The 6,459-nt window shown below is 37.9% G+C and overlaps 1 long non-coding RNA gene across 1 annotated transcript in view; it reads right to left on the reverse strand.

Annotated features, from left to right (window-relative positions):
* The window catches only part of LOC133214004 (uncharacterized), a 59,527-nt gene extending 57,613 nt beyond the window's left edge, over nt 1-1,914 (reverse strand). Inside the window, exon 1 of the long non-coding RNA XR_009725955.1 lies at nt 1,502-1,914. This is a non-coding gene — a long non-coding RNA (uncharacterized LOC133214004). The remainder of the gene's footprint in view (nt 1-1,501) is intronic.
* Between the last annotated feature and the right edge of the window lie 4,545 nt (nt 1,915-6,459).

Consider the following 6,459-nt stretch of genomic DNA (forward strand, 5'->3'; position numbering starts at 1 on the left):
TTATTGTTTGGTTGCAGTATACTACCTCAAACTTTAAATACAACCTTGCAGCTAGATGTTTCTATAACCCACTGCCAGTCATGGGCCAGCCAGTCATCTCCAAGTATATTTTCTTGCAGCAGATTATAACGAATCAGGAATTTCATCAGACAGTTTATCAAAAAGATAGAAGACGAAATTGCTCTTAGATGCAACATAGAAACCACTTGCTTACATACTATTAAGAGTGCATATATACAGGAAAACAAAAAGAAAGAAACAAAATACAACCTGGCACAAAGGAGAGAAACCATGTTCAAGCTCAAACAGGTACAGGGCCTCCCTAGGCCTTCTCACATTATTATTAGTTAGCATACAGAATCTGCCTGAGTCTGAGGACAAGGCATTTTAAGAAATCAGGTACCAAGATTAATCACAAATCAAAGACCCTGGACATTATGAAAACTCTACATATAGTTTAAACTGAATTTCAGCAATATTTTGAAGGTGTAGAAAATAAAGAGCCAGCTTGTTCTCCTCAGCCTCCCTTCCCTCCAGTCTATCACATGGCCTTTTTCCTTATATTTATCTTTCTGGAACACTTGTCCCCTATTATCTCAGCCCATCCCAAAACCCTGTGGCACCATCCCTATTTGCAGCAGCCTTATTTTTTACCTAGTTTTTGGTGGGAGTTGTACCTGAATTTGGGGTTTGTTTCATGTTAATTTTCCCAAGGAAGAAATTTTCTCCTACTAATAGGAGCAGGGCCTAGCACAGAGGATTCTAGACTGGATAACCTCTGCATTGTACTAAATAGCACATTTTTATGGGTTAAATTAACGGGAAAATGGGAATAATAGCTCAGTATAGTAAAACAAGCGAGAGAAATGCCAGTTAATAATCCTAGTGTGCCCACACAGAGTATACTAGTGGGCAACTGATATAATTTTATATTAGAGGTGGGGTGTGGGAACAATGGAATAACACATTTATGCAACTTTGATAGGCAATGTCTAGAAGTAAATGTTATTTGTAGGATATCCACTTGGAAGAAAGTGAGATATTCCAAATGGAGATTATTGCAGATATGAGATAAATAAGGTTGTAACAAAATGAACATTTGTCCAAATCTATAGGAATTACATAGTCAGAAATCTCCCTAGACAGAGAAGATACCACAACTTCTCCCATTAGTAGTACCAGTTCTATATGGATAAAAGGAGTAACTTACCCCAGTAACTTTTGCTGGCTTATTTTTGGGTATAACTTGAGCAGCAGCACCATATATACTGGAATATAGCATGCCACTAGTAAGTTCCTACATACCTGTAGAGTCTAAACTATGAGAGCAAGGACTTAAATAGAACATTATGTACAGCAGCAAGCAGAAGAAATGTGTTGTAAGAAGATAGGTTAATCATAGTATGCCTATTACAATGAGTCATATAGAAACTAGATCAATAATCCCTAGGATTTGAGAAATACAAATTACAATAAGCAAAAGTAACAATGGATTACTTACCCTGGTATTGTAGCTGCTTCAAGTTCCCATCTCTTTAGCTTCATAGCTGCAGGTACATGACACAGAGCAGTTTACTAAGTATATCGCAAAGTCCAAGTTTTCAGGAAATAAAGCTGCTCAAGTAAAACAGTATTTCCCCAATTGTTCATTTATCCAACATTGAGACAGGAAAAAATCACATCTGTTAAGACTGAACTCCAAATTACAAACTACAAGAACAAAGCACAAAAGAATACTGTCTGTGCTCACATGTTCTGCAACCTGACCCAGAAGATAAATTGGTTACAGGTGAGATTCCTCAGAGACCCTCATCAAAGGAACGGGCTGAGCTTCACCAATGCCTCTTATTTTATGTATTGGGGCTAAATCAAGTATCTGCTCCTAGTTTCTTGGTTTTGTTGTTGAAAGCACAAAGTTCTACTATTCCCTTCTCCTTATCAAATCTTGGCATCAAAAAGCTTGAGGTTTAAAATGAAGCCTACAAGTTTTAAGTTACAGTACACAGAAAATAACAATAATAAAAAAAAACCCAGAAATGTGCTTCCAGGTATGTCAAGGCGCAGAAAAAAAGAAGTGTTTTGCTTTGAGTTCTGTGCTTTTAAACATTATAACCTTTATCTCTGACTACTGGCAATGTTCTCTGATTCCACGCGGTAAACACATACAGACCCCACACACACTCAGACTCCCTTGATTCAATTTACAAAGAGATGAAGAGCTTGACATATTCAGTAGATTTTGTGCCTGGTCATAATCCTTCTGAAGTAATGTCTAAACTTTCTTGCAGCTAATATCTCAATAGTCTGTCTGTTTAGATTTTCTGTACTCTTACCACAGATTAAACACTCAACATCTAGCTGCCCGTGCAGCCTCAAAGCTCCAGTTCTGTGCTTGCAAAACTGATGCCAGGGAGTGGTAATCATACTTCAATGACTTTATTGACTGCAAATGATTAAGCTAAGCATGACTGACAAAGCTTCACTGACCACTTCTATTTATAACACAGCACCATTCCATACCCATTCAGACTTAGCTACACGTGGTTCTTGCGTGAAGCAGGGCTTTACTGCCTCATAAGTCTTGGGGGCTTTTACAATAAGTGGGAGTTATTCTTTCATAACTGGTCATAATGCCATTTGGAAACTTCTCAAATCTTCTGGGATTTTGGGAGACTGCAACAGAACTGTGTTGTTTGTAAGCAGTGTATTTTTCATTTTCTTGGTTTAGATTAACATATACTGCCATCATGTGGGCAGAAGTAAGAAGAAAGAAGAAAAAATGACAGCCTCTCACCTTGAAAGCCTTACCTTCATTTTAAAACCTTCTTATTACCAATGAAGACACTAAATCAAATTATCGAAATGCTTAGGGACATGGATTAGGGGTGGACTTGGCAATGCTAGGTTGGACTCCATGAACCTATCATTCGAAGAAAAACCTGGTTTTCTGTTTGCTTTTGTTGTCCTTTAAAAAAAAAAAAAAATAATTAAGCCACTGCTTGAGGACTTAGTAGAAATACCATAAAGCTATGCTGCAGCAGCACAGTAGCCGACTAGCACAAGTGGAACTATACCAGCTTCAGCACAGTATTTTAGCTGCTTTTTTCTCCTACTCATTGACTGCACACCTAGACATGACTCACATGGGGCTGGAGATTAGAGTGACTAGATAAAAAGAGTGCAAGCAAAAGATAAGCCCCAGTGCAGCAGTGCAAATGCTCAGTTTGCATGGCAGTGCCCAATATTACTGTCTTTTAATCCATGCACAAGACTCAATAAACCCATCAGCTCCTCCTAGACATCACTGCTTCTTGCCTGTGGGTTCACCCTTTTCCCTGAGCACTGCAAGAGTGTATTTATCTCTTTCAGCAATAGGAACTTAAACCTGAAGTACTGTTGCAAGAGATCCAGAGCATAAGGGATGGAAAGAAAAACAATGATTCAAAAGGATGTATCTCAAAGAGATTCAGAGCAACCCTGTGGAGAAGGACTTGGGGGTGCTGGTCAGTGAGAAAATGAACATGAGCCAGCAGTGTGCGCTTGCAGCCCAGAAAGCCAACCGTATCCTGGGCTGCATCAAAAGGAGTGTGACCAGTAGCTTGAAGGAGGTGATCCTGCCCCTTTATTCTGCTCTTGTGAGACCTCACTTGGAGTATTGTGTGCAGTTCTGGTGTCCTCAACATAAAAAGGACATGGACCTGTTGGAACAAGGCCAGAGGAGGGCCACAAGAATGATGAGGGGACTGGAGCACCTCCCGTATGAAGACAGGCTGAGAAAGTTGGGGCTGTTCAGCCTGGAGAAGAGAAGGCTGCGTGGAGACCTCCCAGAAGCCTTCCAGTATCTGAAGGGGGCCTATAGGGATGCTGGGGAGGGACTCTTCATTAGGGACTGTAGTGATAGGACAAGGGGTAATGGGTTCAAACTTAAACAGGGGAAGTTTAGATTGGATATAAGGAGGAAATTCTTTCCTGTTAGGGTGGTGAGGCACTGGAATAGGTTGCCCAGGGAGGTTGTGAATGCTCCATCTCTGGCAGTGTTCAAGGCCAGGTTGGACGAAGCCTTGGGTAAGATGGTTTAGAGTGAGGTGTCCCTGCCCATGGCAGGGGGGTTGGAGCTTGATGATCTTAAGGTCCTTTCCAACCCTAACTATTCTATGATTCTATGATTCTATTCTATATGTTGTAGTTTACAAACATACCTTGAAAGAAAAGCAATAGAGAATTTAGTTATATAAAAAATGTCTTACCATTTTGAGGAGCCTTGTCATAGGACGTAACCCCCAACCCCTTCAGTTTTCAAACTGCATGTATCTGTATGGACTAATGCTATTTAAAAATATTTTATAAGACCTGTATGCTTTTAAAAGATAATATAAGCATCTGATATTGCCAAGAACCCCAGCTCCCACACTGAAATAAGAATACACTTAAATTCTAGAAATCACCCTGGAAATAGCAGCAGTTTTAAATTTAACTACACAGTAGAAAAATAGGGGTAGGGTATTGAAATCTATATTTTAAATGTAGCTTATCGAAAACTAGTACTTAAGTCTTCACTAAAGTACTAAAATGCCCAAGTTAAAGCTGAATTTACCAGCTTCATGGTCTCTTTCTGTACAACCATTATAAGCTACTTTTTGAGGTCCATCACATGGAACCAATTAGTGGCATCTGCCTTCACAATGAGAAGCACTGTGTTCCAGAAGAGTCCCACTGAGTAATTTGCTACTCATAGAGAGCTCAGTACATCAGGATCAAACAATTACATAGTAAAATATAAATAATATGTTGATTCCCCTTGTGTAACAGCTTATCAAGGAGTAATATGAAATCTATTAAATATGATTCTTATTCAAGAATCTTACCTTTTGCAGAAAATAACCTTTAACACAAGAAAACTACATCCAAACTGCATAGGATCTGAGATTGTATGCTATAATTACTGTATAAACAAACCTACATTGTTTAACATAAGTAACTTAGACAAAAACATGCATATACTGTCACACAGGTGTTACTTGAGAAATCAACATTAGCCACCAAGACAGAATATTTCTCTCCACATTTACCAACGATGTAACCATTCGTCGTGGTTTTACCATCAGGTTTTTGGTTTACAATAACTATTGATAACTATTTTGTTAGGAAAGATGGATTCTAAAACCTGGCCAGCCTAACAGTTTCATTATTAAGCTTTTTTAATTGTTTAGGATATAGAAACAATTTTTCATTCATTCATTTTCTGAGTGCCATTTTCCGAGTGCCATTTTCCTCTTTTATTAAAAGCAGATCTTTTCCTGCAGCTGCCTTTTAATGCAGTTATCTAGTTGCTTCAGAACTTGTCATGTCATAGATTGCCATTTTACAAGGTACAGCTAGAGGTGAGAAATAACTGAATTTATACTAGATGTAATTGTTAATATGACAATAATTCCTTCAATTTAATAGCATTAATCTAGATTAAGATCAGGTTAACTTTCCCTTTCATTAAAAGTACCAGAATTGTTCTCTTGTTTGCCTTTAGACACAGGCATAACAAACTACACTAATGGAAAAGAAAATTTAAGCAGATGAGCATTAAAACAAAAAATAAGAAAGTTACAAAAGCATAGGAGAATAATGAAAAATGGAAGAGCTATAAACTCTAAAGCAAGAGTTCCATCAAATACACTGAGAAAATAGCTATCTTCAATACATCATGATGTTTCATGGAATTTCTGTCATTAAGACTGAAGTGCAAGATTGACAGAAAATTCAGGACTTCTAACGCATGGATCAAGCCTATACATAATACAGTAAAAAGAAATGGGAAAAAAAGCGAGCAAGCAGCATTTATTTCTGCTATTCACTTCAGGGTCACTCAGTCTTAACACATTTCATCAACATCCTTGTACTCTCCAACAGAAAATATCTGGATGAATAGTAGATTGAACAGTGGTGCTGGAGCAAGTCCAACATATGTTGCTTGTTTGCCAGTAACAAGTTCACCAGCTTCAGTTGTAGCTCCTCATCTCTCACAACACTTCCATTGCAAGCACAAATAATTCTCATAAAACAGTGCATGAAGTTCAAGGAAAACAAATACTAAGCCAAATGTATCACCTCCCTTTCTACAATTTCTATAATACAGGAAGTTAAGAAACTCCTCTGGTTTGGACTGGAAGGAGCCCTATAGATACACACATACTGCATTTTCACATCAACAAATATGTTTTTATCCAGCTTAAGAAGGACTTACGTAAAGAAAGGACAGAAAGGGTGTTTTTTAAATCTTTAAAATTGCTAACTGGATTTCTAGGCTTACAGCTAAAAGACTAAGGAAATTATTTTTCTGTTTCAGTGAGATTCATTCTTTCCAGTTACTTCCAAGTAGAATATATGGATACCTTGTTAATTATCTAAGGATGCTATCACAAAACCTGATAGAATATCTGACCCCTGATAGACAATTTTGTTACA

The sequence above is a fragment of the Neopsephotus bourkii genome, unplaced genomic scaffold, assembly GCF_033783945.1.
Source record: "Neopsephotus bourkii isolate Nb327-2 ecotype Australia unplaced genomic scaffold, CSIRO-AGI_Nbou_v1 NB_860, whole genome shotgun sequence".
Taxonomy (NCBI): domain Eukaryota; kingdom Metazoa; phylum Chordata; class Aves; order Psittaciformes; family Psittacidae; genus Neopsephotus; species Neopsephotus bourkii.